The following is a 17,019-nucleotide window of genomic DNA, read 5'->3' on the forward strand; positions in this document are numbered from 1 at the left end:
AGAGCACACAATCACACTTTTTTTGTGGTGGTGAGAGAATAGCCAATGAGAGCAGGCTTTGAAAGCCATGAATACCTCTGAAAAGGTGTGAGATCATTCTGGTCTGCTGCTAAATGTGCATGTTCCTACTGCATATAAGGCGATAATAAGGAAAAGAACACCTATCTCAAGTCATGTTTTATCCCCAGCAGGTGCCACTCCTCCAGAGTCGCAATGCAGTCGGCTGAGTTGGGCAGACTACACATGCAGGCATGATGCAGGGAATCCCTGGGGTATTTACTGGGCAAGGCGTATCTTACACACAGCACCCAAAATGACAGATTGAATTTATTATTATAGAAGATATAAATATATATGACAGCAGAGCCGGCCAATTGAGATGTTCACAATTGCGCGTTGCATCTAGCTTTGAAGTGGGTCCGTGAAAATCAGCAGGAAGTGCATTTTGAAGGTGGATTTGCTATGATTTTCCATAGTGTGGTGACATGATAGTGACTTTACATTTCTTTGACCTTTTGTAACGAGATGTGGGATACCCATTGAAAGCCTTGTCGAATTTCAAGTGGACCTGAACTCAGAACGTCCTTTCTGCTCTAAAAGATACGCAACAGCATAACAAACTTTAAACAAGAAACATTTCTTTGTTACAGCTAATAGAAATCCTAAGATAAATCTGCACTGTTTCTACTTCCTGACTGATGGAAGCAGACATATTGTTAACAGGCTGTGCTTTCAAATGAGCTTATCTGCCATTGGCAGTCATGTGACCCAGGGTGATCACCACAACTAGTGATTAGACACAAATGAGGGGGACAGGCTAAAGTCTCTAAATACATACACAGGGTGCATTTCTCTATGTTCTCCTTCTTTCCTGTGCAAGAGTTCTGGTCCACTTTAAAAGCCTTTGGCAGCCATGAGAATCCAAGTCATTTGTATCAGAGTACAATGTGTGTTGGTATGCTACATGTAAGGGCCAAAGAAGGAATGTGCCACCCCAGATGGGACTCGAACCCACAATCCCTGGCTTAGGAGGCCAGTGCCTTATCCATTAGGCCACTGGGGCATGCTGTAGAAGTGCAGCAAGTAGGCTTTTGCTCCACAGAGACTGCACAATGCCTCTTGCAGCAAATGAGTTGCAAATGGACGTACTTCTTTTCCTTGTGTTGTGCCATGGATTTTGCAGGTGATATAGCTCTTGCCAGCTTCCTCCACTGCTCTTCAACAAGCAAAAGCATTGGTCTCATTCTTTTTGGTCCTCACTCAAAACAAGCTTCCCTTGTTGGGCAATGACAGCTCCTGCGTGTAGCAGTGGCATACTGGCACCCTTTGGCTTGAATGCTTTGGGTCATAGGAGAAAGGTGATTAAAGGAAGCAAAAGGGCAACTATCTCTGCTCCAGGTGAGGCTCGAACTCACAACCTCGGCATTGCTCAACAGATACTGTCTTATAAGTACCGCACGCTAACCGATTGCGCCACTGGAGCTCCGTCGCTGCTGTTGGGAAGGTGCCTTTATCACCAGGACACCTGGCCTGTGATGCGTAACTCGTTAAAATGAAGCACATGTCATAAATCATTATAAGACCAAGTCAATTGTTTGTTAAGAAGAAAACCGGTAGAAGACAGGGAGCGTTTGTCCAAATCAGCAAGCCAAGGTGACTATTAAGATCATCTCCATAGAGGTGAGTGGACTTCAATGGAGGCTTGACACAGACTAGGAGCACACAATCACACTTTTTTTGTGGTGGTGAGAGAATAGGCCATGAGAGCAGGCTTTGAAAGCCATGAATACCTCTGAAAAGGTGTGAGATCATTCTGGTCTGCTGCTAAATGTGCATGTTCCTACTGCATATAAGGCGATAATAAGGAAAAGCACACCTATCTCAAGTCATGTTTTATCCCCAGCAGGTGCCACTCCTCCAGAGTCGCAATGCAGTCGGCTGAGTTGGGCAGACTACACATGCAGGCATGATGCAGGGAATCCCTGGGGTATTTACTGGGCAAGGCGTATCTTACACACAGCACCCAAAATGACAGATTGAATTTATTATTATAGAAGATATAAATATATATGACAGCAGAGCCGGCCAATTGAGATGTTCACAATTGCGCGTTGCATCTAGCTTTGAAGTGGGTCCGTGAAAATCAGCAGGAAGTGCATTTTGAAGGTGGATTTGCTATGATTTTCCATAGTGTGGTGACATGATAGTGACTTTACATTTCTTTGACCTTTTGTAACGAGATGTGGGATACCCATTGAAAGCCTTGTCGAATTTCAAGTGGACCTGAACTCAGAACGTCCTTTCTGCTCTAAAAGATACGCAACAGCATAACAACCTTTAAACAAGAAACATTTCTTTGTTACAGCTAATAGAAATCCTAAGATAAATCTGCACTGTTTCTACTTCCTGACTGATGGAAGCAGACATATTGTTAACAGCCTGTGCTTTCAAATGAGCTTATCTGCCATTGGCAGTCATGTGACCCAGGGTGATCACCACAACTAGTGATTAGACACAAATGAGGGGGACAGGCTAAAGTCTCTAAATACATACACAGGGTGCATTTCTCTATGTTCTCCTTCTTTCCTGTGCAAGAGTTCTGGTCCACTTTAAAAGCCTTTGGCAGCCATGAGAATCCAAGTCATTTGTATCAGAGTACAATGTGTGTTGGTATGCTACATGTAAGGGCCAAAGAAGGATTGTGCCACCCCAGATGGGACTCAAACCCACAATCCCTGGCTTAGGAGGCCAGTGCCTTATCCATTAGGCCACTGGGGCATGCTGTAGAAGTGCAGCAAGTAGGCTTTTGCTCCACAGAGACTGCACAATGCCTCTTGCAGCAAATGAGTTGCAAATGGACGTACTTCTTTTCCTTGTGTTGTGCCATGGATTTTGCAGGTGATATAGCTCTTGCCAGCTTCCTCCACTGCTCTTCAACAAGCAAAAGCATTGGTCTCATTCTTTTTGGTCCTCACTCAAAACAAGCTTCCCTTGTTTGGCAATGACAGCTCCTGCGTGTAGCAGTGGCATACTGGCACCCTTTGGCTTGAATGTTTTGGGTCATAGGAGAAAGGTGATTAAAGGAAGCAAAAGGGCAACTATCTCTGCTCCAGGTGAGGCTCGAACTCACAACCTCAGCATTGCTCAACAGATACTGTCTTATAAGTACCGCGCGCTAACCGATTGCGCCACTGGAGCTCCGTTGCTGCTGTTGGGGAGGTGCCTTTATCACCAGGACACTTGGCCTGTGATGCGTAACTCGTTAAAATGAAGCACATGTCATAAATCATTATAAGACCAAGTCAATTGTTTGTTAAGAAGAAAACCGGTAGAAGACAGGGAGCGTTTGTCCAAATCAGCAAGCCAAGGTGACTATTAAGATCATCTCCATAGAGGTGAGTGGACTTCAATGGAGGCTTGACACAGACTAGGAGCACACAATCACACTTTTTTTGTGGTGGTGAGAGAATAGGCCATGAGAGCAGGCTTTGAAAGCCATGAATACCTCTGAAAAGGTGTGAGATCATTCTGGTCTGCTGCTAAATGTGCATGTTCCTACTGCATATAAGGCGATAATAAGGAAAAGCACACCTATCTCAAGTCATGTTTTATCCCCAGCAGGTGCCACTCCTCCAGAGTCGCAATGCAGTCGGCTGAGTTGGGCAGACTACACATGCAGGCATGATGCAGGGAATCCCTGGGGTATTTACTGGGCAAGGCGTATCTTACACACAGCACCCAAAATGACAGATTGAATTTATTATTATAGAAGATATAAATATATATGACAGCAGAGCCGGCCAATTGAGATGTTCACAATTGCGCGTTGCATCTAGCTTTGAAGTGGGTCCGTGAAAATCAGCAGGAAGTGCATTTTGAAGGTGGATTTGCTATGATTTTCCATAGTGTGGTGACATGATAGTGACTTTACATTTCTTTGACCTTTTGTAACGAGATGTGGGATACCCATTGAAAGCCTTGTCGAATTTCAAGTGGACCTGAACTCAGAACGTCCTTTCTGCTCTAAAAGATACGCAACAGCATAACAACCTTTAAACAAGAAACATTTCTTTGTTACAGCTAATAGAAATCCTAAGAGAAATCTGCACTGTTTCTACTTCCTGACTGATGGAAGCAGACATATTGTTAACAGCCTGTGCTTTCAAATGAGCTTATCTGCCATTGGCAGTCATGTGACCCAGGGTGATCACCACAACTAGTGATTAGACACAAATGAGGGGGACAGGCTAAAGTCTCTAAATACATACTCAGGGTGCATTTCTCTATGTTTTCCTTCTTTCCTGTGCAAGAGTTCTGGTCCACTTTAAAAGCCTTTGGCAGCCATGAGAATCCAAGTCATTTGTATCAGAGTACAATGTGTGTTGGTACGCTACATGTAAGGGCCAAAGAAGGAATGTGCCACCGCAGATGGGACTCGAACCCACAATCCCTGGCTTAGGAGGCCAGTGCCTTATCCATTAGGCCACTGGGGCATGCTGTAGAAGTGCAGCAAGTAGGCTTTTGCTCCACAGAGACTGCACAATGCCTCTTGCAGCAAATGAGTTGCAAATGGACGTACCGTATATACTCGGATATAAGTCGACTCCGTGTATAAGTCGACCCCAATATTTGACCCTCTTAAGCTGGATTTTTTTAATTACTCAAGTATAAGTCTATCTAGCAAAGTTGGTGGCTGCACAGTAGACTTGAAGCCTTGCACAAGACATAAAAAAAACAGAGAAATGCACCCTGTATATATTAAGAGAGTTTAGCCTGTCTAATCCCCACTCATCTGTGTCTAATAAAAAGTTGTAATTTGATCTCTCCTCTGTGTCACCTGACAAAGCAGATAAGCTCATATGAGAGCACAGGATGTCAACAATATACCTGCTTCCATGAAAGCAGGAAGTAGACACACTACAGCTGATACAAATTCTGCAATACATCTGCAAACAAAAGGCATTTTTCTTTTAAAGGTTATTATGCTATTGCATTTCTTTTAGAGCAGAGAGAAAGATCTGAGATCAGGTCCACTTTAAACAATAAACCCTTCCCAGAGCCCCAGCAGCCAGCGTCTCTCTATCCCTCCCCACAGTGCTAAATCAGACAACAGACAACACACTAAAAATCCCCCCTCCCTTCCTCCCTCCCAGCACAACTCTGTAATGTTATGGGAAGGGTGCTTCTTTCTGTCCCCTTCCCCGCAATGCTATACTATTTTGTGCTTCCATCCTCTCTCTCCCTCCTCTGTGCGATCTAATGCAGCAGAAGCCAACACAGCCAACAGTTCCATTGCCAGCGCTGAATCCTCTATACACTCTCCATTCATGCCGCTCTGTCCAATAGTACAGCTCCTGTTCCTGATGTCATGTGACTTCATGTGTCATGTGACATCGGGAGTCGAGCTGTACTATTGGACAGAGAGCGGAAAGGAGGGAGTATAGAGGATACCGCACTGGCAATGAAGCTTAATCGCCGGTGTCCTGTCTTATAAAGCTGCTTTCATCAGGGATAGGCTGGCAAGGACAGTGATCGCTGGCTGTAACGGAGGGATTTTTAGAGCGGCTTCTACCCCCGCAGCGGTTGTAGGAGCCGCTCTAAATCCCTCCGTTCCAGCCACCGATCACTGTCCTCACCTGCCTATCCCTGATGCAAGCAGCTTTTCATCACAGGACACCGGCGATTTAATCTCCGCCCCTCCCCCCGCCATTCGCATCATTGTCCCATGCCCATCTAATTGCCGCTCCTCCCTGAATTGTCAGCACTTACAGCGAGTGCCAGGGAGAGAGCTGCATTATTTTAACAGTTACAATGGGGCAAAGTGAGCGGCTCCTACCCCCGCAGCCGCCGGAGCATCACATGCTCAGCGGGGACCAGCATTCTCAGCTGCCGCCTGAGAGAATAAGTAATGAGCGGGGGTTAGTCCATTCTCCTGCTTGCAGGGGGGCACAGCATTGTGGCATCTAGGAATCTTAGCGCAGGGGGATACAATCTGGTTGGCTGGCAGCACTAGGGGGGGCATACTGCAGCAGATGCAGAGCAGAGGGGTCAATTGATACTCAGCTACAAGTCAGAAATTTAGGTTTGACGCGAGTATAAGTCGACCCCCCTACTTTATAAAAATAGATCAGACCTAAATTTCTCGACTTATAGCCGAGTATATACGGTACTTCTTTTCCTTGTGTTGTGCCATGGATTTTGCAGGTGATATAGCTCTTGCCAGCTTCCTCCACTGCTCTTCAACAAGCAAAAGCATTGGTCTCATTCTTTTTGGTCCTCACTCAAAACAAGCTTCCCTTGTTGGGCAATGACAGCTCCTGCGTGTAGCAGTGGCATACTGGCACCCTTTGGCTTGAATGTTTTGGGTCATAGGAGAAAGGTGATTAAAGGAAGCAAAAGGGCAACTATCTCTGCTCCAGGTGAGGCTCGAACTCACAACCTCAGCATTGCTCAACAGATACTGTCTTATAAGTACCGCACGCTAACCAATTGCGCCACTGGAGCTCCGTTGCTGCTGTTGGGGAGGTGCCTTTATCACCAGGACACTTGGCCTGTGATGCGTAACTCGTTAAAATGAAGCACATGTCATAAATCCTTATAAGATCAAGTCAATTGTTTGTTAAGAAGAAAACCGGTAGAAGACAGGGAGCGTTTGTCCAAATCAGCAAGCCAAGGTGACTATTAAGATCATCTCCATAGAGGTGAGTGGACTTCAATGGAGGCTTGACACAGACTAGGAGCACACAACCACACTTTTTTTGTGGTGGTGAGAGAATAGGCCATGAGAGCAGGCTTTGAAAGCCATGAATACCTCTGAAAAGGTGTGAGATCATTCTGGTCTGCTGCTAAATGTGCATGTTCCTACTGCATGTAAGGCGATAATAAGGAAAAGCACACCTATCTCAAGTCATGTTTTATCCCCAGCAGGTGCCACTCCTCCAGAGTCGCAATGCAGTCGGCTGAGTTGGGCAGACTACACATGCAGGCATGATGCAGGGAATCCCTGGGGTATTTACTGGGCAAGGCGTATCTTACACACAGCACCCAAAATGACAGATTGAATTTATTATTATAGAAGATATAAATATATATGACAGCAGAGCCGGCCAATTGAGATGTTCACAATTGCGCGTTGCATCTAGCTTTGAAGTGGGTCCGTGAAAATCAGCAGGAAGTGCATTTTGAAGGTGGATTTGCTATGATTTTCCATAGTGTGGTGACATGATAGTGACTTTACATTTCTTTGACCTTTTGTAACGAGATGTGGGATACCCATTGAAAGCCTTGTCGAATTTCAAGTGGACCTGAACTCAGAACGTCCTTTCTGCTCTAAAAGATACGCAACAGCATAACAACCTTTAAACAAGAAACATTTCTTTGTTACAGCTAATAGAAATCCTAAGAGAAATCTGCACTGTTTCTACTTCCTGACTGATGGAAGCAGACATATTGTTAACAGCCTGTGCTTTCAAATGAGCTTATCTGCCATTGGCAGTCATGTGACCCAGAGTGATCACCACAACTAGTGATTAGACACAAATGAGGGGGACAGGCTAAAGTCTCTAAATACATACACAGGGTGCATTTCTCTATGTTTTCCTTCTTTCCTGTGCAAGAGTTCTGGTCCACTTTAAAAGCCTTTGGCAGCCATGAGAATCCAAGTCATTTGTATCAGAGTACAATGTGTGTTGGTATGCTACATGTAAGGGCCAAAGAAGGAATGTGCCACCCCAGATGGGACTCAAACCCACAATCCCTGGCTTAGGAGGCCAGTGCCTTATCCATTAGGCCACTGGGGCATGCTGTAGAAGTGCAGCAAGTAGGCTTTTGCTCCACAGAGACTGCACAATGCCTCTTGCAGCAAATGAGTTGCAAATGGACGTACTTCTTTTCCTTGTGTTGTGCCATGGATTTTGCAGGTGATATAGCTCTTGCCAGCTTCCTCCACTGCTCTTCAACAAGCAAAAGCATTGGTCTCATTCTTTTTGGTCCTCACTCAAAACAAGCTTCCCTTGTTGGGCAATGACAGCTCCTGCGTGTAGCAGTGGCATACTGGCACCCTTTGGCTTGAATGTTTTGGGTCATAGGAGAAAGGTGATTAAAGGAAGCAAAAGGGCAACTATCTCTGCTCCAGGTGAGGCTCAAACTCACAACCTCGGCATTGCTCAACAGATACTGTCTTATAAGTACCGCGCGCTAACCGATTGCGCCACTGGAACTCCGTTGCTGCTGTTGGGGAGGTGCCTTTATCACCAGGACACTTGGCCTGTGATGCGTAACTCGTTAAAATGAAGCACATGTCATAAATCATTATAAGACCAAGTCAATTGTTTGTTAAGAAGAAAACCGGTAGAAGACAGGGAGCGTTTGTCCAAATCAGCAAGCCAAGGTGACTATTAAGATCATCTCCATAGAGGTGAGTGGACTTCAATGGAGGCTTGACACAGACTAGGAGCACACAATCACACTTTTTTTGTGGTGGTGAGAGAATAGGCCATGAGAGCAGGCTTTGAAAGCCATGAATACCTCTGAAAAGGTGTGAGATCATTCTGGTCTGCTGCTAAATGTGCATGTTCCTACTGCATATAAGGCGATAATAAGGAAAAGCACACCTATCTCAAGTCATGTTTTATCCCCAGCAGGTGCCACTCCTCCAGAGTCGCAATGCAGTCGGCTGAGTTGGGCAGACTACACATGCAGGCATGATGCAGGGAATCCCTGGGGTATTTACTGGGCAAGGCGTATCTTACACACAGCACCCAAAATGACAGATTGAATTTATTATTATAGAAGATATAAATATATATGACAGCAGAGCCGGCCAATTGAGATGTTCACAATTGCGCGTTGCATCTAGCTTTGAAGTGGGTCCGTGAAAATCAGCAGGAAGTGCATTTTGAAGGTGGATTTGCTATGATTTTCCATAGTGTGGTGACATGATAGTGACTTTACATTTCTTTGACCTTTTGTAACGAGATGTGGGATACCCATTGAAAGCCTTGTCGAATTTCAAGTGGACCTGAACTCAGAACGTCCTTTCTGCTCTAAAAGATACGCAACAGCATAACAACCTTTAAACAAGAAACATTTCTTTGTTACAGCTAATAGAAATCCTAAGATAAATCTGCACTGTTTCTACTTCCTGACTGATGGAAGCAGACATATTGTTAACAGGCTGTGCTTTCAAATGAGCTTATCTGCCATTGGCAGTCATGTGACCCAGGGTGATCACCACAACTAGTGATTAGACACAAATGAGGGGGACAGGCTAAAGTCTCTAAATACATACACAGGGTGCATTTCTCTATGTTCTCCTTCTTTCCTGTGCAAGAGTTCTGGTCCACTTTAAAAGCCTTTGGCAGCCATGAGAATCCAAGTCATTTGTATCAGAGTACAATGTGTGTTGGTATGCTACATGTAAGGGCCAAAGAAGGAATGTGCCACCCCAGATGGGACTCGAACCCACAATCCCTGGCTTAGGAGGCCAGTGCCTTATCCATTAGGCCACTGGGGCATGCTGTAGAAGTGCAGCAAGTAGGCTTTTGCTCCACAGAGACTGCACAATGCCTCTTGCAGCAAATGAGTTGCAAATGGACGTACTTCTTTTCCTTGTGTTGTGCCATGGATTTTGCAGGTGATATAGCTCTTGCCAGCTTCCTCCACTGCTCTTCAACAAGCAAAAGCATTGGTCTCATTCTTTTTGGTCCTCACTCAAAACAAGCTTCCCTTGTTGGGCAATGACAGCTCCTGCGTGTAGCAGTGGCATACTGGCACCCTTTGGCTTGAATGTTTTGGGTCATAGGAGAAAGGTGATTAAAGGAAGCAAAAGGGCAACTATCTCTGCTCCAGGTGAGGCTCGAACTCACAACCTCGGCATTGCTCAACAGATACTGTCTTATAAGTACCGCACGCTAACCGATTGCGCCACTGGAGCTCCGTTGCTGCTGTTGGGGAGGTGCCTTTATCACCAGGACACTTGGCCTGTGATGCGTAACTCGTTAAAATGAAGCACATGTCATAAATCATTATAAGACCAAGTCAATTGTTTGTTAAGAAGAAAACCGGTAGAAGACAGGGAGCGTTTGTCCAAATCAGCAAGCCAAGGTGACTATTAAGATCATCTCCATAGAGGTGAGTGGACTTCAATGGAGGCTTGACACAGACTAGGAGCACACAATCACACTTTTTTTGTGGTGGTGAGAGAATAGGCCATGAGAGCAGGCTTTGAAAGCCATGAATACCTCTGAAAAGGTGTGAGATCATTCTGGTCTGCTGCTAAATGTGCATGTTCCTACTGCATATAAGGCGATAATAAGGAAAAGCACACCTATCTCAAGTCATGTTTTATCCCCAGCAGGTGCCACTCCTCCAGAGTCGCAATGCAGTCGGCTGAGTTGGGCAGACTACACATGCAGGCATGATGCAGGGAATCCCTGGGGTATTTACTGGGCAAGGCGTATCTTACACACAGCACCCAAAATGACAGATTGAATTTATTATTATAGAAGATATAAATATATATGACAGCAGAGTCGGCCAATTGAGATGTTCACAATTGCGCGTTGCATCTAGCTTTGAAGTGGGTCCGTGAAAATCAGCAGGAAGTGCATTTTGAAGGTGGAATTGCTATGATTTTTCATAGTGTGGTGACATGATAGTGACTTTACATTTCTTTGACCTTTTGTAACGAGATGTGGGATACCCATTGAAAGCCTTGTCGAATTTCAAGTGGACCTGAACTCAGAACGTCCTTTCTGCTCTAAAAGATACGCAACAGCATAATAACCTTTAAACAAGAAAAATTTCTTTGTTACAGCTAATAGAAATCCTAAGATAAATCTGCACTGTTTCTACTTCCTGACTGATGGAAGCAGACATATTGTTAACAGCCTGTGCTTTCAAATGAGCTTATCTGCCATTGGCAGTCATGTGACCCAGGGTGATCACCACAACTAGTGATTAGACACAAATAAGGGGGACAGGCTAAAGCCTCTAAATACATATACAGGGTGCATTTCTCTATTTTCTCCTTCTTTCCTGTGCAAGAGTTCTGGTCCACGTTAAAAGCCTTTGGCAGCCATGAGAATCCAAGTCATTTGTATCAGAGTACAATGTGTGTTGGTATGCTACATGTAAGGGCCAAAGAAGGAATGTGCCACCCCAGATGGGACTCGAACCCACAATCCCTGGCTTAGGAGGCCAGTGCCTTATCCATTAGGCCACTGGGGCATGCTGTAGAAGTGCAGCAAGTAGGCTTTTGCTCCACAGAGACTGCACAATGCCTCTTGCAGCAAATGAGTTGCAAATGGACGTACTTCTTTTCCTTGTGTTGTGCCATGGATTTTGCAGGTGATATAGCTCTTGCCAGCTTCCTCCACTGCTCTTCAACAAGCAAAAGCATTGGTCTCATTCTTTTTGGTCCTCACTCAAAACAAGCTTCCCTTGTTGGGCAATGACAGCTCCTGCGTGTGTTACACCCTGAAAAAGGGAATTATAAAGAAGAACTCCATGAGCATGCTTCCTCTGCCTGCATCATGTCTGATGAGAATGTTTATTCAAATAAAATCTTATATAGCATAGAAAAAGGTTTTCAATAAGAACTTTTCCACAATAACATCCAGTTCTCGTCCATTTAACAGTCATATAAAAGTGCAAATACAAAAGCAATTCTTGCTGATAAAGATGCATTAACTTTGCTGGCTGATCTTCATAACTGCATAGATTCCCTGTGACACGAGGTTCCAGCATGGCTGACTGCAGGGAGTCACTAAACACACATGTGGCTGCACACTAGCTCTAATGCATTTACAATAAACACATTATTCCTACAGATCTGTGAGTTATAAGGCTTCATGTGAACACACACATTACATACTGGCTGTGAGGCCTGATCTGCTCTTCTTCTGCAAATCACTAACATGGCTGAGTGCTGGTAGCTTAATATATAGCACATATAGTACTGAAATGACTGAATTAGCTAGCTTTCTAATATACAGTATAACTCCCTGATAGATAACACCTATACACTAAAATGGCTGAATGGCTAGCTGCCTGATATATAACACATACAGCACTGCTCAGTTTAACCACAGCAAATATCTGCTTCACATACATTCAACATGTTCATAAGTTGTTCATATAACATACAATAGCTGTCTAGCAATCACTGAATTCACTTTGATCTCAAAGTATGGATAAAATACCTGAAAAAGGGAATTATAAAGAAGAACTCCATGAGCATGCTTCCTCTGCCTGCATCATGTCTGATGAGAATGAGGCAGCAGGCCACGAGCCTCCCCTTAGGTACTTTCCCCAGGTCAACAAGTTGCTAAACATAAACAGACTCAGGCAATAGATAGCCCAAATCCTGATCCTGTATTTCAGCCTGTTATCTCCACAGATATTTCAAAGAATAGGATTATTTTCAAATAGCTTATTGGGAAGTTACTGCTTTACAGATTTTTCTACACAAAAATCAGTCTATTACACTCTCCCCTGCAAAATTAGATGGCGTCCCGACATCTACACATACTTTAACCTGACAATTTCTCAACCCCAGGCATTCTGGTAACTTATCTGCACTATACAGTGATCAATTTGGTTAGCTAAATCAACAGCACACAGCTACTCCTCATACATATTCTTAGAACTCTTCTTTAGGGTCTGAAATCTCTAACTATGCTTCATAACGAACACAGTTTGACTTCTAGTATGCCTGTAGAAATGTTGGTTGGTAGATCTGAAATGGATTTGACCACATTGTCATTGGTTCAACCCCTCTAATTGGCATGGGATAATACTGGTAAAGCATTTCATTGGCATTCACTACATTATAGCATGTTGGCTTTCCCAGTTGGTCATAAGTAAAGACTTTAGGAGCTCGCCTTTCTCTCCTGGGTAAGCTATGGACTTGTGTGTGATCTTCAACTGAATTTGGAGATTGGGATACTAGAACCTCATCCTGCATCTCAACTGATTGTTCATCCTCCCTTGGATTATCTTCTTGCTCAACAGTCTCTTGTAGTATCTCAGGCTCACTTGTATTGGTCATAGGAGCTTCTTCATCTAGTTCATTCAGTTCATTGTTAAGTGCAGATGTCTCTCGCTCACTATCCACTTGTGCATTAGTAGTCTCACTAATTCTATCATCATTGAGCTCTTGAGGCTGCGTTACCGGATGGTAATAGTACACATATTCTTCTTCCTCATCTTCTTCCTCTTGATTTGTGTCTTTGTGATCTAGCTCTTTCTTTCTTTCCTTCTGTTTAACTGGTGGTTTTGGTTGAACTTCCAGTGGTAAATAATCACATGGTAACAAGAGATTGCGATGCATGATCCTTGATCTTCCTCTACCCTGCTCAAGTTTGATTTCATAGACTGGGAGATCTTTTCCAACTTGACGAATCACAACATGAATGTTCTCTTCCCAATGACTACGGAGCTTTCCAGTACCTCCTCTAGGCGTCAAGTTTTTGACTAGGACACGGTCACCTGGACACAATACTGAGCTTCTTATTCTTCCATCATAATGTTTCTTACTTCTCTCTGTTGACTTTTTCATATTCTCTTGCACTATTTCGTATGCATCCTGCATTTCTTGTTTCCATTTTTCCATGTATGCTCGATGATCAGGTTTTCCTGTCTCTGAGGTAAGTCCAAACAAGAGGTCAATAGGTAATCTTGGAGATCTTCCAAAAAGGAGGCAAAAAGGGGAAAAGCCTGTTACTTCACATCGTGTGCAATTATATGCATAGACAAGCTTATTCAAAGAGTCTTTCCAATTTGTCTTCTGTTTCTCAGTAAGAGTCCTAAGCATCTGTAACAATGTTCTGTTGAAGCGTTCCACTTGTCCATTCCCTTGGGGGTGATACGGTGTTGTTCTTGATCCTAATACACCACAGTTCTTTTTCAACTGAGCAAAAAGCTGGTTTTCAAATTCACCGCCTTGATCATGATGTATTCGCATTGGCATTCCATACTTTAGAGCATAATCATTGAAGATTCGATCAGCAACTGTTTTAGCAGACTTTGAGGTGGTGGCATAAGCGTGAGCAAAACGAGTAAAGTGATCGATGATTATCAGGATATATTCATATCCACCTTTACATTTGTCCAAGTGGAGAAAATCTATTGACACTAGTTCAAATGGCTGTGTTGTCACAATACTTGTAAGAGGTGCTCGTGTTTCCTTGCATGGCATCTTTTGTTTCAAGCAGGTACACGTTCTTACCACATAATGTTCAACTTCCTTCTGCATGTAAGGCCAAAAGAATCTATCCCGGATCAATGATAGTGTTCTGTCAATACCTTGATGGCCCATCTCATCATGTAATTCCTTTAACACAGTAACTTTGTATTCTTCAGGTAATACAAGTTGTGTCTTGTTCAATGTTCTTCTTTGGAGAATTCCTTTTTCATCAATATATAGTCTTTCCCAGTTGCGAAGTAGACACTTGCTTTGCTTGCTAAGAGTATTCAGTTCATAACCTGATGGCTTATGGTTCTTCACCTTGCACTGTATAATTGGGCCAATGTGCTTGTCATCTTGCTGTGCTCGTCGAATTTCATCAACTGGAAATGGTTTACCTATTTCATCAATCACTCCTGTACTTTGGGTATCTGTAACTGCTAGGCAAACCCATGGTAGGTTAGAGTCTTGAACCTCAATAGCTTGGATTGTTGCGGCCACACAATCAGATGTCAGCTCTTCAGTACATTGTTCCATCACCCTCTCAATATTTAATGGCATTCTTGACAACGAATCTGCATCCACATTTTCTTTACCAGGTCGGTAACGAATGGTGAAATGGAAATCTGCAAGTTCTGCTACCCATCTGTATCCAGTGGCGTTTAGCTTGGCACTCGATAGCACATATGTGAGTGGATTGTTATCACTGTACACTGTGAACGTTGGTGCATAATACAGGTAGTCTCTAAATTTTTCTGTAATGGCCCACTTCAAAGCAAGGAATTCCAATTTTCCAGAGTGAAGATGGTAATTCCTTTCAGCTGCAGTTAAAGTCCGGGAGCCATAGGCTATCACACGAAGTCTTCCCTCTTGTTGTTGATATAGAACTGCACCGAGGCCTTGATTGGAGGCATCTGTGTGGAGGATAAACGGCTGGGAAAAATCTGGAAAACCAAGGACTGGTGGCTCAACTAGACAGTCTATTAATTCTTCCAAGATACATTGATGTTTTTCCATCCAGTTAATCAATTTATGTGATGACACTCCTTTTCTCTTCGTTGGAACTTTTCGTGTACTCATGCTACTTTGTGGTATTTGGTCTTCTGTGGTCCCTTTCAACAAATCATAAAGTGGTCCAGCAATACGAGAAAAGTTTGGTATATACTGTCTGTAATAGCTTAACAAGCCCATGATGGCGCGTAATTCTCCCACAGTGCTTGGTCTCTTCTCCTTTAAAGCTCTTACTGCAATAGTGTCAGCTGGATCCATCTTGCTACCTTCAGATGAAACAATTCTTCCTAAATAGCGCACCTCACGTTTAAACAGTTCACACTTCTTAGGCTTCAGCTTTATTCCATACTTCCTCAACCTCTGAAGTACTTCTCTGACATGATTCACATGTTCCTCAAATGACTGACTGTACACCAATGTATCGTCCAAGTAGGGTATACATATGTTGTCTCGTACATCTTCCAAACATTCTTCCATACAACGTTGGAAAGCTGCAGGTGCATTCATTAACCCGAAAGGAATTCTTATCCATTCATACAGGCCCCATGGGGTCACAAATGCAGTCAAGTGTCTGCTGTCTTCTTCCATAAACCCTTGATGGTAGGCTTTTCCCTGATCCAGTAATGAAAACCATGAGTGGCCACCAAGGCTATCAAGGATGTCTTGTACTCGAGGAATTGGTTGTCTATCAGGGTGAGTCTTCTTATTCAGTTCTCTGAAATCTATGCACAAGCGTAAGCTACCATCTTTTTTTCTTACGCAGACAACTGGTGAAGCATAAGATGAGCAGGATTTTTGTACCCATCCTTGCATAATAAGGTTGTGAAGATAGTCTTTCATTTCTTTGTAGAGTGGCTTCGGTGTGGATATGTATGTGCGCGCTACAGGATTCATATCACTCAAGGAGATTCTTAGCTTTAGCTTCTCAATGCTCCCAATGTCATCATCTGATTTGGAGAAAGAGGAACATTCTTCCCGAAGTAGTCTCTGTACCACCTCTTTTTCTGGTTCACTCAAGTGGCTCAGGTCAATTGGTGGATCCCATGGAGTATCAGCAACTTGCTCGCTTCCTGCTTTTACTAGACTCACTGACACTGGAAGGCTTTTGTTGGGTTTCTCCAAGATGGTATCTGGATACACAGCTTGAACTTGCTGTACAGTACCTATTACAGTTCTTCCTAATAACTCAATGTCATGGTTAGTTGGGTTTTGTACAGTAAGGACAATATAAGGCAACACACCACTTCTCAGCGTTACTAACGTCTCACAAAACTCAAGTCCTTCAGGCCACTGGGGACTGATATCTGGCTCAAAGAGAACTGTAGTGTCCTTAGTTAATGATTGGGTTTGCACTTTACAATCTATCTGAACAGAGGTGTGTCTTGGCACGATGACTTTCTCTTTGGTCGTTCTCACTACATAGTCGCATGGTTGCTCAGTTGTCACCATATCTATGAAGGCAGTGACACTTTCTCTCTCAAGGTTTGGGAAGGTGGCTCTTAGTGTCTCATGCAGTTGCTCTCTTTTTGTTGCTGATACTTGTGCTGTGGCGCTAGATTTAACTATTCGCTCAATAACATTAAAGCCTATAATAGGTTTGGAGAGCTTTCCACCCTTCATCACTAAGATGGGGACAACAAGTTCAGTGAGGTCATCGTTATCTGTAGCTAATCCAAATGTAACTTCGATGAATCCTAAATAAGGGATGCTCTGTCCATTAGCAGCTGTGATCTTCAAATCCTCAGAAGCATCAAGTAACTCATAAATGTCTCTTAACTTCACATCTGGCAAATATCTCTTTTTCCACTTTTCATCAACAA

At 43.6% G+C, this 17,019-nt stretch overlaps 11 non-coding genes across 11 annotated transcripts; all 11 read right to left on the reverse strand.

Annotated features, from left to right (window-relative positions):
* Positions 1 to 990: 990 nt before the first annotated feature.
* Positions 991 to 1,063, reverse strand: TRNAR-CCU (transfer RNA arginine (anticodon CCU)). The gene has a single exon. It is a non-coding gene; the product is annotated as a tRNA-Arg (tRNA).
* Positions 1,064 to 1,390: 327 nt separating this feature from the next.
* TRNAI-UAU (transfer RNA isoleucine (anticodon UAU)) lies at positions 1,391 to 1,483 on the reverse strand. Its single transcript is given in 2 exon segments — positions 1,391 to 1,426; positions 1,446 to 1,483. It is a non-coding gene; the product is annotated as a tRNA-Ile (tRNA).
* Positions 1,484 to 2,705: 1,222 nt separating this feature from the next.
* Positions 2,706 to 2,778, reverse strand: TRNAR-CCU (transfer RNA arginine (anticodon CCU)). Its single transcript has one exon. It is a non-coding gene; the product is annotated as a tRNA-Arg (tRNA).
* A 327-nt stretch (positions 2,779 to 3,105) lies between these two features.
* Positions 3,106 to 3,198, reverse strand: TRNAI-UAU (transfer RNA isoleucine (anticodon UAU)). Its single transcript is given in 2 exon segments — positions 3,106 to 3,141; positions 3,161 to 3,198. It is a non-coding gene; the product is annotated as a tRNA-Ile (tRNA).
* Positions 3,199 to 4,420: 1,222 nt separating this feature from the next.
* Positions 4,421 to 4,493, reverse strand: TRNAR-CCU (transfer RNA arginine (anticodon CCU)). Its single transcript has one exon. It is a non-coding gene; the product is annotated as a tRNA-Arg (tRNA).
* A 1,918-nt stretch (positions 4,494 to 6,411) lies between these two features.
* TRNAI-UAU (transfer RNA isoleucine (anticodon UAU)) lies at positions 6,412 to 6,504 on the reverse strand. The gene is given in 2 exon segments: positions 6,412 to 6,447; positions 6,467 to 6,504. It is a non-coding gene; the product is annotated as a tRNA-Ile (tRNA).
* Positions 6,505 to 7,726: 1,222 nt separating this feature from the next.
* TRNAR-CCU (transfer RNA arginine (anticodon CCU)) lies at positions 7,727 to 7,799 on the reverse strand. Its single transcript has one exon. It is a non-coding gene; the product is annotated as a tRNA-Arg (tRNA).
* Positions 7,800 to 8,126: 327 nt separating this feature from the next.
* Positions 8,127 to 8,219, reverse strand: TRNAI-UAU (transfer RNA isoleucine (anticodon UAU)). The gene is given in 2 exon segments: positions 8,127 to 8,162; positions 8,182 to 8,219. It is a non-coding gene; the product is annotated as a tRNA-Ile (tRNA).
* Positions 8,220 to 9,441: 1,222 nt separating this feature from the next.
* On the reverse strand, positions 9,442 to 9,514 carry TRNAR-CCU (transfer RNA arginine (anticodon CCU)). Its single transcript has one exon. It is a non-coding gene; the product is annotated as a tRNA-Arg (tRNA).
* A 327-nt stretch (positions 9,515 to 9,841) lies between these two features.
* Positions 9,842 to 9,934, reverse strand: TRNAI-UAU (transfer RNA isoleucine (anticodon UAU)). Its single transcript is given in 2 exon segments — positions 9,842 to 9,877; positions 9,897 to 9,934. It is a non-coding gene; the product is annotated as a tRNA-Ile (tRNA).
* Positions 9,935 to 11,156: 1,222 nt separating this feature from the next.
* TRNAR-CCU (transfer RNA arginine (anticodon CCU)) lies at positions 11,157 to 11,229 on the reverse strand. The gene has a single exon. It is a non-coding gene; the product is annotated as a tRNA-Arg (tRNA).
* Between the last annotated feature and the right edge of the window lie 5,790 nt (positions 11,230 to 17,019).

The sequence above is a fragment of the Hyperolius riggenbachi genome, chromosome 3 (assembly GCF_040937935.1).
Source record: "Hyperolius riggenbachi isolate aHypRig1 chromosome 3, aHypRig1.pri, whole genome shotgun sequence".
NCBI classification, from domain to species: domain Eukaryota; kingdom Metazoa; phylum Chordata; class Amphibia; order Anura; family Hyperoliidae; genus Hyperolius; species Hyperolius riggenbachi.